The sequence below is a fragment of the Bos javanicus genome, chromosome 27 (genome assembly GCF_032452875.1).
Source record: "Bos javanicus breed banteng chromosome 27, ARS-OSU_banteng_1.0, whole genome shotgun sequence".
Taxonomy (NCBI): domain Eukaryota; kingdom Metazoa; phylum Chordata; class Mammalia; order Artiodactyla; family Bovidae; genus Bos; species Bos javanicus.
Genome location: NC_083894.1, coordinates 29,271,421 through 29,289,382, shown reverse-complemented (window position 1 = coordinate 29,289,382; position 17,962 = coordinate 29,271,421).

Genomic DNA, 17,962 nt, shown 5'->3' with positions numbered 1-17,962 from the left:
ACTCTTCTTACAGGAATGGGGAGAGACAGTAATTGGGAACAATAATGCTACAGACCAAGAGCTTCCTTCTTCCATCTTCACCGGTTGGCATTAAGTCTGTTCATGGTTGTCTGGTGTGTTTTTTTTTTTTTAATTTTGCTGAGGTGGAATTGATTTATAATGTTGTGTTAATTTCTTCTGTACAGCAAAGTGACTCAATTACACACATAGATGTATACATGAATATAGTCTTTTATCTACATTCTATATATACATATATATTCTTTTCCATTATGGTTTGTCACGGGCTATCGAATATAGTTCCCTGCGCCATACAGTAGGATCTTGTTGTTTTTTGTTCAGTCGCTCAGTCGTGTCCAGCTCCTTGCGATCCCACAGACTATAGCCCGCCAGGCTTCTCTGTCCTCCACTGTCTCCTGGAGTTTGCTCAAACTCAGGTCCATTGAATCAGAGATGCTACTGTTGCTAATCCACCTTATATATAATACATGTAATTTGCCTCTGCTAATCCCATACTCCCAGTCCCAGATTTCCTATTTTCCTGTGTTGAGCCCCCAGAGACATATGTTCTTTCTCCAGTCCCTCTTCAAAACTGCCACTTTGATTTTATTTCATAGGATTGTATTCCTACTTCTCCCCAGACTGGCCGTATGGAAGAATTCAGTGTTCCAGCACCTCCTTTACAGTCTCTACAGCCCTTCTATTCCTGGTAAAGATAAAAGTGAGCAGGACAGCTAGAGAAACGGCCAACCGTGGGGAACTGAGCAATCTCAAAGAGCCCCCCGACCTCACCCAGAGTCAACACAGTCATAACCTGACTGCCTTTCTTAGCAGATACGTGGAATCTTCAAAACCTTTCTGAAGATATGGTCCCGGCCCCCCGCAACCTTCAGTCTTTTGTCCCAAACCCTAAAATATCAGAACAGTTGGGTTTGGTGTGACACTAACAAAACTGAAGCTTCAGCGTTGTATTATTTTCCTATGTGGCCGGAACAAACGACCACAAACTTGGAAGCTTAAACCAAAGCAGATTTACTCTCTCCCCATTCCGGAGGCCACAAGTCTCAGGCTGGAATCACTGAGCTCACATCACAGGGTCTGCAGGACCACACTTCCTCTGGAAGATAAGAGGATATCTGTTCTTGCCCCTCCCAGTTTCTGGTGGCTTCCAGCACTCCTTGACTAGTGGCCACTTCCCTCCAGTCTCCGCCTCCATGGTCAAATTTCCCTTTGCCTCCCTCTTCTTTTGAAAAAATAACTTTTACTGCCTCATCAATAAGATTTTTTTTTTCATTTGACTGTGCTGGGTCTTGGTTGTGACATGTGAGATCAAGTTCCCTGACCAGGGATCAAACCTGGGTTCCCTGCAGTGGGAGCTCAGAATCTTAACCACTGGACCATCAGAGAAGTCCCTGCCTCCCCCTTATGAAAATACATGGGACTGCATTTAGGGCCCACTCAGATAATCTAGAATAATCTCCCCATTTCACAATCCTTTTTCCATACAAGAGAACAGTTTCTGTGGAATCGATCTTTGGAAGGACCACTTTCAGCCTACCCAAGGGCCCTCACATACACAGGCTGTTCTCCATAACTGGAAGAGAGGATTCCCAGAGGCTCCCCTGGCACCTTGGGTACCTGCTGGAACCCAAGAAGGGGCCCAGTCAAGGAGGACTTGAGAAGCTGAAAGGAATTTTTCTAAATGATCAGCCAAAGACAACTCACTAGGACCACCTGTGCTGGAGGAAATGCTGAAATAATTTTCTATCCATTCTATAGAACATATAGCATCATTCTTGCCATATAAAGAGGCAACTGAACCAGCAAGAGCCAAGCCTGTGAAAATATTTCCAGTCTGTCGTTTAGTTAAATTCATAAACATATCATTTATACTCTGGATTTGTGAATTGTTTCAACAGCAGTTTTGTGATGATCTGGGCTAGATTGTGATTATTATTCTCTGGATGGTCCATAGCATCCTGTCTCCCGGTTAGCCAGCCAAATCTTACTTGAGATGCAGCTGTGAAGGGATTGGCAGGTGTAAACAAAGGACCCCAAATCCTCAGGTTAATCACAAGGGGTAAGGTGCAAGTTGGGCATGACTGAATCAAGCGGGAGCCCTCCAAACAGCCCATGATGGTTCACTGAGGCTCAGAACTGCGGGGAATAGAGGGGAAGAACTGGTAAAAGCAGTCCTACATGTCCTGATGCTCAGCTCAGTTCACTCTAGGGACTTCCCTGGCGGTGCAGTGGTTAGGATTTGGCTCCTCCAAAGCAGGGGGATTTGATCCCTAATTAGGGAACTAAGATCCCACATGCTGCACAGCCCGGCTAAAAAACGCAAAAAACAAACAGGCAGCCTACACGTGGGAAATGAAAAGAAGCGAAATAGTCCTCTGATGGCTGGAAGCTGCCTGAGCCAAGACTGGTGAGTTGGACCAGAAGAGAAAGGAAGCTGAGAGAGAACCTCACAAAGGAAAGAGGCCAGGAGAATCTCTCTCGGCCCATTTTTCTCATCAGAAACCCTGCTCCGTTCTCAAACTGCTTCATCAGCACAAAGGCATCCACCGAGGACTGGATGAATGCAGTCTGAAAGAAGGTCCTGCAGATCCAAGTCTGACTGCCAAGTGGAAAGCACCCAGTCCCAAAAATGCGTGTGTCCTAATGTGCCTGGAGGCTGGGATGCGGTCGCATGCATCTGCATACCAAATGCAGTCTGGATCTGGATCAGTCTGGATCTGGAAGCAGTCGCATCTCCCCAGCTCTCTGAAGCCCGCAGGAAGCAGGCGGGATGGCAGAGGGTGTGCCCTGTGGCTGCAGCACCTATTCCGACAGATGTCGCTGTGGTTGGATTCTCGAGTCACCCTGGTCTCTGAAGTCTGGGAAAGAACGGCGCTGCACAAGGACTCTGCTCTCCTGAATGGTATCTACTCTGAGGACATCAGGGATGGGCCGCAGATGCTCTGAATCCGAGCCCTCTGTGGTCCAGTCCACGCCCATTTGCTGCACTTCTCCCAACACCCAGCCCCACCCCGCCTCCTCCAGCAGTAGGGGTGGATGCCTCGGAACCAAATCTAGAATTTCACGACAATTAGAACCTGGATCTCATTTGAAAGACAAAAAGATATCACAATTCCACATGCTTATGACTTCTTCCTTTCCCCAAATCCAATGTCATGAACACAAAATTGGGGGGAAAAAAAAAAATACACAATCGCCAGAAGGAAAACACTGATTCTTGCCACCTTGTGGTAGTTCAAGTGCAGAAAGACAGCAAGGGAAGGGACTTGGAGCAAAGGTCATCTTTCAGTTCAGTTCAGTCGCTCAGTCGTGTCCAACTCTTTGCGACCCCATGGACTGCAGCACACCAGGCTTCCCTGTCCATTGCCAACTCCCGGAGTTTACCCAAACTCATGTCCATTGAGTCGGTGATGCCATCCAACCATCTCATCCTCTATCGTCCCCTTCTCCTCCTGCCTTCAATCTTTCCCAGCATCAGGGTCTTTTCAAATGAGTAAGTTCTTAGCATTAGGTGGCCAAAGTATTGGAGTTTCAGCTTCACCATCCGTCCTTCCAATGAATATTCAGGACTGATTTCCTTTAGGATGGACGGGTTGGATCTCCTTACAGTCCAAGGGACTCTGAAGAGTCTTCTCCAACACCACAGTTCAGAAGCATCATCAGTCATCTTAGAGGGAGGAAAAACACAGTCTTGCGTTTTCAGAATCTTGCCACCAGGTGGCGTGTGGCGAGCTTTTGAAAAAAGAAAAATGAACGATTTTGCATAAGTGGCATGTATTTTCTTCCAAGTGCAAATAGGAACTTTGCTTTCTAGGAATGTGAGACTAAGCCCAGAAGAAAGGAATTTGAATTCAGGTCCAAGATTATGGAAGCTTTTTTTTTTTTTTTTTTGGCCAGACTTCTGCCTTCTGTTTGCTCTCTGCAACTGTCAGCGCTGAATGGGAATCAGTGGTTATAACTGATCCTTCCTGATCAATAAATGGTTACATTTTTCAGTGATAAGTCACCTGTGTTCTCCATGACCTTGAATGTGGGTAGTGGAAACTACTGTCCACTCTTAAGAGATGAAAGGGTACTGCTTTTCATGTGTCCAGAATATTCATGCTTCAAACAGAAAGCTTTGGCCAGAACTGTGACTTGTACCCTGCGGTGTAAAAAAAGCATTAAGGTTGCCTTGCATTGTAAGATGTTTAAAAATTTACAGAACAAGAAGGGACACTGGCGTCAGAAGTCCTGAATATCCTTTCAGGTTCTAACTCTTAAAACTGTGCAACTTTGGTCAAGTCACAAGATATTAAAGCCTCAGTTTCAATAGGAATTTGCTTATTCTAGGCACCTAATATGATGGAATGATGATACTCATTTTTGTTTGGTAAACCAGGTGAGAAAATGTTTGTGAATCCCCAAGATCTAAGATGCTCAACTTCACTAGTCATCAGGGAATGCCAATCAGAATCTCAGTAAGATACTGCTTTACACTTATTGAAAGTGAAAGTGAAAGTTGCTCATTCGTGTCCGACTCTTTGCGACCCCGTGGACCATACAGCCCATGGAATTCTCCAGGCCAGAATACTGGAGTGGGTAGCCGTTCCCTTTTCCAGGGCATCTTCCCAAGCCAGGGATAGAACCCAGGCCTCCTACATTGCAGGTGGACTCTTTACCAGCTGAGCCACAAGGGAAGCCAATCAAAATCACAGTAAGATACTGCTTGACACCTACTGACACCTATTAGGATGGCAATTATATATATATATATACATATATAAAACAGAAAAATAACAAATGTTGGTGAGGATGGAGAGAAATTTTAATCTTTGGGCATTGCTGGTGGGAGTGTAGAATTGGGTGACTGTTGTGGAAAACACTCTGGCAGTTCCTCAGAAAGCAAGACATAGAATTATCATTTAATTCAGTCATTTCTACTCCTCAAAGAAATTGAAAGCAGGAATTCAAAGAGACACTTGCACATGAATGTTCACCAGCATTATTCACAATCAGCAAAAGATGGAGTCAACCCAAGTGTCCACCAACAGGTGAATGGATAAACAGAATGTGGTGAATTCCTACAATGGAATATTATTCAGCCATTAAAAAGGAATGGAGTTGGGTTGTGTCATAGCAGAAATGAACTTTGAAAACATTATGTTGGGTGAAACAAGCCAGTCAGGCACAAAAGGACAAATATTGTATGGTTCCATTATATGAGGTGCCCAGAATAAGCAAATCCCTGGAGACAGAAGGTAGATTAGAGGTTACCAGAGGCTGAGGAAGGAGAAACGGGAAATTATTGCTTGATTATTACAGAGTTTCTATTTGAGGGTAACAAAAAAGTTTTGGAAATAGATACTGGTGATGGCTGCATAACATTGAATGTAATTAATGCCACTCAATTTTACACTTAAAATGGTTAAAATTTTACACGAAAAATTGTTTATATATATTATATATATATATATTTACCACAATAAAGAAAGTTTTAAAATAATAATTGGGTGAACTTGGGCCAATTTAGCATTCAAAATCAAGAAAAGAGTTGGGGATGGGAACTGGTTACCCTAAAGCAAGTTTTCTGAGAGAGAAGCTGCCGTTCCCTTTATGACCTAGCCTCAGAAGTCATACACAGTCACTTTTACTGCATTCTTTTCTGAAAAGTTGGTAAATACAGACCACATCCAAGGAGAGGATAAATATCAAAAAATAAACAAAAAACAAAAGGAAAAATATCAAAAATTTTTATGGATAGCTAAAAAAATGTTTGGCTATATTTTAGTACCACCGCACCTATCAACTCAAGAAAGAATTAATTTAAAAACACAAACCGCTTCCTTCCACTTGGTGAGGATCTTTCCTTTCTCAGTGAAGTGCTCCGAGCAGTCCTAGGTCCTGAGACATTCCCAACATCAGTTATGCTTGACTTTAACAACGTTTATGATCGGCGTGAGCCCTTTCTCAGCTAGAGGGAAGTGCAAACAGCATTCCTGGCTCAGATGGCCCCGAGTTGAATGTAAGTGGGAAATAAGTAACCGGGTATTACAATGCAGTGTGATGGGTACCATGATAGAACTGTGCTTCTGGGGGCTACAAAAGCACATAAAAGAGATAACTACACCAGATTGGATAGTAAGAAGACAGAGAAAAATACTTACTGAGTGAGCTCACCTTGGAGTCAGGTTTTAAATGATGAGTAGCTACTGCCAAGTAAAAAAGCAGGGAAAATAGGCTAAGAGATCCCAGACTCTGTCAATGGTATGAAGATGGGGGACGGCGGGGAACAGATATTTTGGAACTTGCACATGATTCCTTGGAACTGGTATACAATAGGATTCAGAGTGTAAAACATTCGGATAGACAGGGGCTGGTTTTTTATTTGTTTGTTTGTAGATTTTTCATTAAAGCTGGTGGGAAATGAGAAACCACTTTAAGCAAGGGAGACAAATTAAATGTGCACTTAAAGTCACTCCCGGGCAGTCCAGTAGTTAAGCCTCCACACTTCCACTGCAGGGGGCACAGGTTCGATCCCTGGTTAGGGAACTAAGATCTTTTATATGGCGTGGTGTAGCCAAAAAAAAGGTGGGGGACACTACTCAATTAGCAATGTAGAAATATATTTGAAGTTACAGGGAAGGAAAATTTGCCACTCAACTTGCCTCTTCAGCATGTAGATTAATTCAAGCTGAAAACAATCAAGGCCCTCAACAACAACAACAAAAAATTAATCAATAGAAAGAAAGAAATGGGAAATTTTAATCAAACCCACCTGAGGATTGTAACCAGGGAGACAGTCTTTCAGAAAGCTCTGAGGACTGTTTCATCCATCGGAGGTCAAAGCACAGTTTTGGAGACAAAGGGCTCTGCGTCAAATGGCACGGTGACAGTTTACACGATCCATAGCTGGAGGTGCAAGGCAAGAGTGCGTCATCACAGCCTCTCACAAGATTCAGGAAGGCTGTTATCTCCTAAGGAGGTCTGATCGATGCAGGGAGGAGGCCCCAACAAGCAGAGAAAATGTTTATGTTTAAAGTTTTCTTACCTTGCCATAAAATATGAACTTTATTTCATCAGCCCAAATGACTCAGGAATAAACTTTGACCTTCCCTCTTAGCTGCTTAAAGAATTTAAATAGAGGGTCTGTTCCTGGACTAAAGTGATCACCAGAGACATCGGCAAAGAATATGGACCAAGCGTGGTGGGGTAAACCCCTAGAGATCAGAGTCCACTCTGGGTCTCACCATCACTACAAGCCCAGCAAACATTTATTTACCAAACATCAGCTTTCCCATCTCCATGTGAATCACCTTCCTCCCTTTTGAAGTCCCAAACCACTACCCCCAACAGCCTCTTTTGACTTTGGTTGTAGATGGTATTTAAGGTGAGAGCTTGGGCCATTTTACTGAGTTACTCAGTTTCCCTGGATCTCTCACATATATACATGTTACTCAGCTTTTGTGTGACCTTCTCCTGTTTGCCTCATGTCCATTTAATTCTTGGACCAGTCAGAGCATCTGGAAGAGTGGAGAAAAGTTTCTTCCTCCCCAACAGGATAAAGTAGAAGGCATTAGAGCTGTGTGGGGGCTGTTGGAGTCCAAGTAAGAAATAAGGGGGACCCACCCACAGAGTGACTGTGATGGCAGAGAGCAGAGGCGATTTGAAAGATTAACAGTACAGAAGTGATGTAATTTGGTGACCCGTTGAGTCAGGTGGGGATGGGACAAGAACCAAGATAGCCTGCTGCTAAGTCGATTCAGTCGTGTCTGACTCTGTGCGACCCCATAGACGGCAGCCCACTAGCCTCCCCCGTCCCTGGGATTCTCCAGGCAAGAACGCTGGAGTGGGTTGCCATTTCCTTCTCCAATGCATGAAAGTGAAAAGTGAAAGTGAAGTCGCTCAGTCGTGTCTGACTCTAGCAACCCCATGGACTGCAGCCTACCAGGCTCTTCCATCCATGGGATTTTCCAGGCAAAAGTACTGGAGTGGGGTGCCATTGCCTTTTAGGATTAGGGACCAAAAGGTAGCCTCATGCTAATAAGACAGGAAATGGAGCAGGAAGAGAGGGAAAAAGGAAGAAATTAGTTTGGTTTGGAGTATATCGGGTTTGATTGCTTCTAAGATAAACACTAATTTGAAAAAGTCCCTCATTAGTTTGGGCTCACTGGGCAGAGACTAATTTGGTTTAATAGAAAACTAAATTATGGACTTTATGTGAAAAGTTATGATTGTGTTTTCATCGGTTTTGCTTTATTTTCTTATGATGATGATTTTTTAATTTTGCTTTATTTTGTTTTTATTTCAACTATCTCCAATTTGACCTGCCCTATGGAATCTTCTTTTGTAAACATGTAAGAATTTTAGAATTGTTTGGATTGAAATGGTTATTTCCAAAATGCTCGAAGGTAGTAGAAAACTTCTTTTCCTGCATATTTCTTAAAATATCTCTTTCTAATTGGTTACACAATGATGCATCCACATAGTAAAGTACTGTGCAGCCATTTTAAATGATTTGTATTTTTTAAAAATATTTAATGAATGAAGAAATAATCATGAAAACACCCTCAAGAAAAAAAGAGCCATTTACAAAATAATAGATGTGATATGATTCTACTTTTCATAAAAATATCTGTGTACCTATACACAGGGAGAACATGGAATTTAAACCAGTAAAATATTATTCAGCCTATCTCTGAGAGTTGGGATTTTGGACTGATTTTTTATTTTATTATTGTGCCTTTATGAATTTGCCAAATTCAAGGTGATAAATATTTACTATACTAGAGTTTAAAAATTAATATCATTTCCCAAATGTTTGGTCTTATAAATTTATTCTATCCTTACAGTGGCAAACCTTAGAACAAAATAAATTCACTTAATCAGCAGAAGTTACCTTTGGATGACGGGAATAAGAATAATACATTTTATTTATAGTCTTTTGCACTTATTTCCCCATAATGAAAAAGTTAATAATTGCAAACAAGTTTTTTAGAGGAAACAGTTCTATTTCCTTTCTGTCTCACAAAAGCTTGTTGTCAGGAAAGAATCTGATGTTGTTCGGTGTGAATTTGACACTTCTGCCCCAGAGATATTTGCGTTCCCATTATGTTCTCTAATCAAGAAGAAATCCAGAGTTCTATAAAGTTTAGATGTCATGTAGCTTTGCTAACCTACCTCCCCACCAGATTTTCAAAAAACCGTTTTATCCTCAAAGGAGATCTTCTCTTCACAAAGTGGCCCTCTGCTTTGAGGGACTAATAGTTCTGTGTCCGTGGCTTTCCCTTTTGTTCACAGTTCCTTTCTATGTTGACTCTTTTGTGTTCAGTCTGCGATTCCTTGGCTGGTAAAGCCTGTTGGCTGCATGGAGCTACTTATAAGAAAAACCAGAGCAGCCTCCAGTGGTTGAAGAGGTGAATTCCTCCCAGATCTTTTTTCTTTCTCCCAACCCCAAACCCTGCTTTTTGCTTTTTTTTAGTCCCAGTTTCTTTACCCTCTCCCAGATTTTCTGAGGCAACCCAACTACAATCCTGATCTGTGATGCCCTAGGTCACACATGCTTTGTCAGATCATACATTCTGATTCTTGGTTCAGAAAATGTGGTCCCCATGGAAGACCTCCTTCAGTGATTCCTAAATCTGTTTGTGCTTCTTTGTGCCCACTTAAATGAGAGAAGACACACACACACATACACATGAAACATAAATAAAGGAATTAATGAACCGATCAATTCTCTACAGGTTCAATGCCTGGATGGGAGGGGAGTTTGGGGGAGAATAGATACGTGTATGGGTCTGGCTCAGTCCCTTTGCTATCTACCTGAAACTATACCAACATTGTTTATTGGCTATGCTCAATATAAAATGAAAAGTTAATTTTAAAATAAATTAGTTCTCTATGGGGGACGGGCAAGTACCTGCTTGACTCAGGGTGGAATAATAATGTCTACTTGCTGAGCGCTTACTGTGAACGGATGCTAAGTAAGTGCTTTGCTGAGCTTTATCTCATTCAATCCTTACAACCAGCAAGTCGCAGTATAAATGAGCAAACTGAGACTTAGAAACTTTGAACTTGTCCACATCCCTGAGGCAGAAAGCCAGGATGCACCCTGGGTATCTGAGGCCAACAGAAGCCCCTGGTCTCCCTTTGTAAATATGCTTTTGGCCCTGGTGGGATGACTGTGGGGGAGTCTGGAAAAGGCTTCTTGTACCTCACGATTCAACTTGAAAATAACCCCTTCAAAACCTGAGGGCAGAGACCAACTTTGGTCCAGGGAGAATATATGGGGTTAAGGGGACTCAGACAGTTTTAGTCAAAAACATTGCTTTAAAACATTAAGATTTAAAAAAAACAACAACTTTTAAAACGCCTGTTAAGTCTTTGGTTCTTTGTTAATCTATTACATTCAGAGGGGTAAATCGTTATTTCATATATATGTTTGAAATAATGCTGAGTGGCATCTTTAAAAAAAGAACCCCTTCGATTTGCATCTCACTGTGTGTGTATGATGTTTGTCTGTGGGTGGTATCTGTGTGGTATCTGTGAGCCTCACAATAGCTCTATGAGGTCAACAGAGATTGAAGGCAATATTCACCTGCACCTACAGGTCAGGAACTAAGGCTTCACAGGATTAAGTGATTTGCACAGACAGCAGGAAAAGCCCTTCGAATTGGAACCAGTATTCAAACCCTGCATCCCTTTATTTACTCCTGCTCGACTATGCTCTGAAAGGCCCCACTGGACACAGAACATTTCCTTCCGTCATGAGGAACAAGTCCTTGATGCCAGCTGAACCAGAAGGAAGTGACTCAGTGTGAATTGCTGAGCTTTCTAGAGGGCCAAAGGCCAGTCTACTTCCCTCTCACCGATTTTCACACCTTCCTCTTTTTGCTAACCCCCTTTTCCTCCTCTGTCCCCCCCAATTGCCCCAATTGCTTTTAAACCATTTGGGAGAGTCCATATATGGCTGCCTTCCAAGGTCTACACAGAAGCTGTAGCCACCTGGGCATGTTCCCAAGCAGAATATTCTACGTACATAAGTTATACCAATGTAGGTGTGGGGAGAAGAGAAAAACCAGGTTTATTTTTCTCAACCGCATAAGGGAAGCGCTGAGGTTTCATGACCTCCTTCAGCTGTTCATCCAACACAGTCTATTGCAAAATGTCTTGTCTTCCTAGAAATAACAGCTGAATTTTCCCTTTGAGTGACAACACAAGAATACCGTGATCCATCTAACAATAGCTAACATTTATTCAAAGCTTGCCACACGCCAGATACTATTTTAATTTATTTACAGACATAAATTCGTTCATCATTATCAACTCATCCCCTCAGTTATTTTGCAATGCTGTGAAACAGCCATGCCAAGAGGCTGTTGAAGTATGGGGGACAATTTGTTTCTGCCTTTTAATTCTCAGATTTGTCCCTTTTCCTGTATCTCTGTTTAAGTTATTAAGTAGCACCACTCTAGATTTCTGATTTGCTTTTTTTAATTCCCTGTGGATTTAGAAATATATGCCAATCGTATTGGAATTATATCCAGAGAAAGGTAAACTTGTTTGATAAAGGCATAAAAGTAAATATATTAACAGTAATGCAGGTTCAGTTCAGTTCAGTTCAGTTGCTCAGTCGTGTCCGACTCTTTGCGACCCCATGAACTGCAGCACGCCAGGCCTCCCTGTCCATCACCAACTCCCAGAGTCCACCCAAACTCACGTCCATAGAGTCAGTGATGCCATCCAGCCATCTCATCCTCTGTCGTCCCCTTCTCCTCCTGCCCCCAATCCCTCCCAGCATCACAGTCTTTTCCAATGAGTCAACTCTTTGCATGAAGTGGCCAAAGTACTGGAGTTTCAGCTTTAGCATCAGTCCCTCCAATGAACACCCAGGGCTGATCTCCTTCAGAATGGACTGGTTGGATCTCCTTACAGTCCAAGGGACTCTCAAGAGTCTTCTCCAACACCACAGTTCAAAAGCATCAATTCTTCGGCGCTCAGCTTTCTTCACAGTCCAACTCTCACATCCATACATGACTACTGGAAAAACCATAGCCTTGACCAGACAGAACTTTGTTGGCAAAGTAATGTCTCTGCTTTTGAATATGCTATCTAGGTTGGTCATAACTTTCCTTCCAAGGAGTAAGCATCTTTTAATTTCATGGCTGCAATCACCATCTGCAGTGATCTTGGAGCCCAAAAATTAAAGTCTGACACTGTTTCCATTGTTTCCCCATCTATTTCCCATGAAGTGATGGGACCAGATGCCATGATCTTAGTTTTCTGCATGTTGACCTTTAAGCCAACTTTTTCACTCTCCTCTTTCACTTTCATCAAGAGGTACGTAGACAAAAATATACTCAGTATAACTATTTCATTCATTTTAGGCACCACAGCCCTTATTTTTAACTTTTTTTGTAGAAATAATTTCAAATTTATAGAAAACTCACAAGAATAGTATAAAAAAATTTTATGCATGCTTCATCAAGTTTTCACTAATTCTAGCTGGAATTCCCAGTGAATTCACTGAATATAATTTCTCAGGATCACAGGTAAAGACTGTGGCATTATAAGTGTGTAGTCTGTCGTACAGTAAATCTCCCAACTTTCCTCCCCCCATGGATAATTAAGATTCAGCTAAATTAATTTCTGTTATCTTTCCTGAACCTGCCATCAGAAGTACAGAAATCATTTAAAATGTCACTGAGATGATCAACGTGATGTACAATAGAATTTAACTTTTAGGCCATTTTAGGTGGAAGAAAATTAATCCTGGCTTAAAACTATACTATTCACTTATTCATTACAAGTATTTATTGCTGGCAACATTTGGTAACAGACACACATGATTAGAAGTCCCTTTTTACCTACTTGTACGGTACTCTTGCCTGGAGAATCCCAGGGACGGGGTAGCCTGATGGGCTGCTGTCTATGGGGGCACAGAGTCGGACACGACTGAAGTGACTTAGCAGCAGCAGCAGCATGCTGTAATATGGAAGCACATATTAAGCACATCCTTGACCTCATCAAGGATGGAGGATTCTTCAATAAAGTGAAAGAAAAAAAACCTCTGAATTTCCCTCCAATCTTCCTCCTGCAGCCAAATTACAGATCATTTAAGATTTTTTTTTTCAGTGATTATACTTCATCTCTGGAATTTGTGTTGCTAAAATGAGTAAAGAAGATTGACAGGTAAGCATTGTACCCTGCACACAAGAGACTTTCAATGTTCAAGCTAATACTGAATTAACACCAGGCTGATCTAAATTAAATGCTGACTTAAACACCAGGAGGGTTTGACCACTGGTGAGAAAAATGTCAAGATGATCCTCCTCATTGTGTCTCTCAACCACATTCCCCTTCATTCAGCCCAGCACTGGGCATAGCTTTTAAATTTGTATGTATTCATTTATTCATTCAATATTTAGATTGCCAGTCCATTTTCAGAGTGTGGGACTAACAGATACAAACTACTCTACATAAAATAGATAAGCAATAAGGATTTACTATGTAGCACAGGAAATTATACCCAATATCTTATAATAACCTATAATAGAATATAATCTGCAAAAAACATTTTTTTAATTTTAAATTGAAACAGAAAAAAAACCACTGTGTTGTGACAATAAATGATGATTTGAGTACATACTAAAATCATTTTCACCTATCCAGCTGAAAATACATTAAAATGTTTAATAAAATTATACTTGAAAAGTATAGTGTCATTCCTAATGTTATGATTTACCCAGTGCCATGTATGAATATTCTCGTCAAAATGTTTAAAGACTACCTGCAGCTTCTGACAGAATTCTAAGTTTATAGAAAATATAGGAATAAAGGAAAAATTCGAATGATACTATGATAAAAGCAAGTCTAGTATGTGGGACATCCTTTAAGACAATCGTGACCCTATGGACCACCAGGCTCCTCTGTCCATGGGATTTCCCAGGCAAGAATACTGGAATGGGTTGCCACCCACTCCTCCAGGGGATCTTTCTGTCCCAGGGATCAAACCCTCCTCTCCTGCATTGCAGGCAGATTCTTTACTGCTGAGCCAAAGAGAAGCCCAAAGAGCATAATAAACAAAAGGAATCCATGAACCTTAGTTGGGCCACTGGTTAAACAAATACGCTATTAAAATTTCTCCTCAGTTGGAGAAAATTGAATACAGACTGTGTATTAAGAAATATTAAAATAGCATCAAACTCACCAAACTCATAATAGCACTGTGGTTATATGTGAGAGTGTCCTTACTTTTAGGGGATATATGCTGAAGTATCTGAGTTGAAAGTATTTTGCAGGTCCGTACATTAGCGACATAAATGTAAACATATGATTATCCATAAATACTTTATATATTATCTACATAACTATATATAATAGGAACAGGAAATAAAACAAACACATACATATTTATATAAATATATGTTTATAATATATACATACAAAAACAAGTAGAAAAGGTAGAAGTGGCAGTATGTTCACAATTGTTTGATTTAAATGGTGGATGAATAGTATTATTTCATTGTACTTCTCTTTCTTTCTTGTTTTTAATGAGTAAGTTGCCCAAGACCACAACTGATAACAGACAGACTGCTGCTGCTGCTGCTAAGTCACTGGGATTGAAACTAAGACAGCACGCTTCCTTTGTCTTTATTTTTTAACAATACTATTTTATTTAATTTATTTTTTGGCCATGACACGTGGCATGTGGGATATTAGTTCCCCTACCAGGGATCAAACCCATGTCCCCTGAAGTGGAAGTGTGGAGTCTTAACCACTGGACTGCCAGGGAAGTCCCTCATTTTCAAATTTTCTGTAAGTCTGCAATTTTTTCAGCATAAAATGTTGATGAGAAAAATAGAAAAGGAAACCTTGACCTACCAGAAACCAGAAGGGTGGCACAAAGTAGCTGAAACAGAAGCTCCCACGGGGTACCAAGACGAGATTTGGACCCCACGAGCTGAGTTTTCAGCATCTGAGCAGAGACAAGAGCTGAGAGAGAGGCGTGGTAGAGAGCCAGGAGCGGGGAGTAAACTTCCTACCGATAAACAGAACCTGCCACTTCACGTCTGAAGCCAGAGTGATCCCCTGACCCCTGGCTGTTGCCATCAACAGGAGGATCCACACGAGACAAGAGCCCTGAGTTCTCATAACACGTTGGTCCTGGACTCAGATGTGAACTGTCTTCTGAAAACAAAAGCCTGAGACAGGGTTTTGACTCAACTGAACTAAGCTACCATTCCACAGTTCAATGAGCTAAAACCCACTGTCCAGGATTTGTAATACCGTCAGGAGAATATTCATTGCAGCACTATTTATGGTAAAAAAGAGATTGAAAACCAACCATATGTCCATCAACAGACTGTTGGTTGAATATCCTGTGGTATCACTACATAGTAAAATGAGGAGGTTATATTTTAAAAGGGAGCCATAATATAACCTAATATTAGAAGAGATATTCCATCACTTCTGCTGTATTCTATGTACTTTGGAGACATGTACTAAGTACATCTATGTACTAAGTCCAGTCTACACTGAATGGCTCAGGAAGATCTCCTGGAAAAGGGAATGTCAACCCACTCCAGTATTCTTGCCTGGAAAATCCCACGGACAGAAGAGCCTAAAGGGCTACAGCCCATGGGGTCGCAAAGAGTCAGACACGACTGAACAACTAACAGTTACTCTAATAAGCAATAAACTCAGTTTTGGGAAACCAAGAAGTTATTCGGATACTAATTTGGAAGCCAGCATTCTATAAGGACAAAGAGAAAAAGTTAAAGCCAACAAAGAGAAAGGGCAGATTACAATAAAGGAATGGCAAGAACACTGGAGAAAAAAGACTTTTCATCAGCAAAAATAAATGCTGAAAGACAATAAAGTAATATCTTTAATGTGCTGAAGAAACATAATTTGGAACCTAAATTTCTAAAGTCAAGCAAAATATCATTTACAAATCAAGGCAAATTAGAGATTTTTTGACATTCAAGCACTTAGAAATTTACTACTAACCGTCTCTTACAAAAAGAACTACTAAATGAGAAACAACAACAAAAAAAAAGAATCTGGAAAAGATGAACAGGATAAAGAAGCAAGAGTTGGCAAAAGAATTAAATATGCTGGTAAATCTAGATAAATATTGCATGTGAAAAAAACTAGAATATCAATCATTTTTTGTGTGTTTTCAAAAGCCAGCTGGTATTCCCAGTTAAAGATAGCATATTAAAAACAAGCATTTAATTCTGCTTCTTCCTGAAACCCTGCAAAATTGACGGTTGAAAGATTTCTTTAAAGAAAAAAAAAAAAACATAAAACCCACCAGAATGAAAAGAACAGGAACTATTTCAGCAGTGACAAAATATTGGATGCTGAAGAGCAGAAGGCAAGTCTGTTGGGGAATATTGGTGATCAATCTGATTTACACATCAGAGCAACCAAAAGGCCAAGGAACAGCAACTCCATATATCTCTGGAAGATGAATTAAAAGCATAGAATGGATTGGAAGTCTTTTTAAGTTAAACTCCACAGACCTCGTATCACTGAAGTCCAGGCAACTGTGCCTTCCCAGAAGAAGTCAAGCTTATTCTTTAAAGTAAAACAGAGGGTCTCTTGACTATGCAGGTATCAGGCACATTTGAGCGTGGTGGTAGCATACTAAGAACGGATGATGCCCAGGAAACAGGGGATCCACTTCCCAGCATGAGAGTAAAAGGAGATCAGTCCCAGAGGAACAGCCCTTCCCTAGTGTTGAGAGCAGCCTAACCAGATGGGGATCCACCAGAAGTCTCCAGAAGACACTTATGGGACTTCCCTGGGGGCACAGTGGTTAAGGATCCACCTGCCAACGCAGGGGGGACAGGGGTTTGATCCCTGGTCCGGGAAGATCCCACGTGCTGCAGAGCAGCTAAGCCCCTGAGCCACAGTTACTGAAGCCCAAGTGCCTGGAGCCTGTGTTCTCCAAGAGAAGCCTCCGCAATGAGAAGCCCTCACACCACACTGCTCTGCCACATCTAGACGAAGCCTGCAGGCAGCAACAAAGACCCAGCATGGTCAAAAACAAAATTAAATAAATGATTTTAAAAAGAAGAAAAGACTTATGGAAACAAATAATGCTGAGAAAATAACTGATATGCTTACTGACAAGAAATTTAGGCACTTGGAGAAAAGTATGAAGCCAAACTAGTGAGATATCCATTGAAAATTAAGCAACAAAACAAAAAAATAATTATTAACTGAAGGGAAAACAAAGTGATGCAAGAAAAAAAAGCAATCATAGCAGACAACGTGGTTCAACTGTGAATAATGATTATTTAGTTCTAATATCTTAAATACTGATTATTTATATAACAAAATTATGATATAGCTGTATGTATAAAAGTGCATAAAGAGGGAGTGTGTGTGTGTGTGTGTATATATATGTGTATATATATATATATATATATATAGGGGGAATGAAATAGCAGAGAAATAAACCCTCAACATACATAGTAAGAAATTAATAGATAATGCCTAAAACTGGAAAATCAATAAATAGCAATATAAACATAATGAGAGATACAAAAAATTTAATACTTGAAATTGTTCAGGGTGTTTTCCTTAGGATATGGATGGCGGACAATAAGCAGGAGGTTGCTATTTTTGTATAAGTATTGCAGAGTGTGTTGATTCTTTAAATTATGTGCCTTATGTGATTGATGACTAAAACAAACAAATGTTTTAAAGCTGTATTCAAAGTAGTGGATAATAATAATAAAGAAGATAGGAGAGAAAATGTTTCTAAGGGAAATTAAAATCAAAATCCTTGTGTTATTCAGGGAGGGCATAAAAGTACCAATTAAATTTAGACATTAACTTTCAAATCCACTGAGCTCAATAAAGTGGATAATGAACACTAGATAAATTTGCCCAAAGAAAGAAAAGGGGTAAAGAAGAAAGAGAAAGCACAAGAGTTAGAAAACACAAA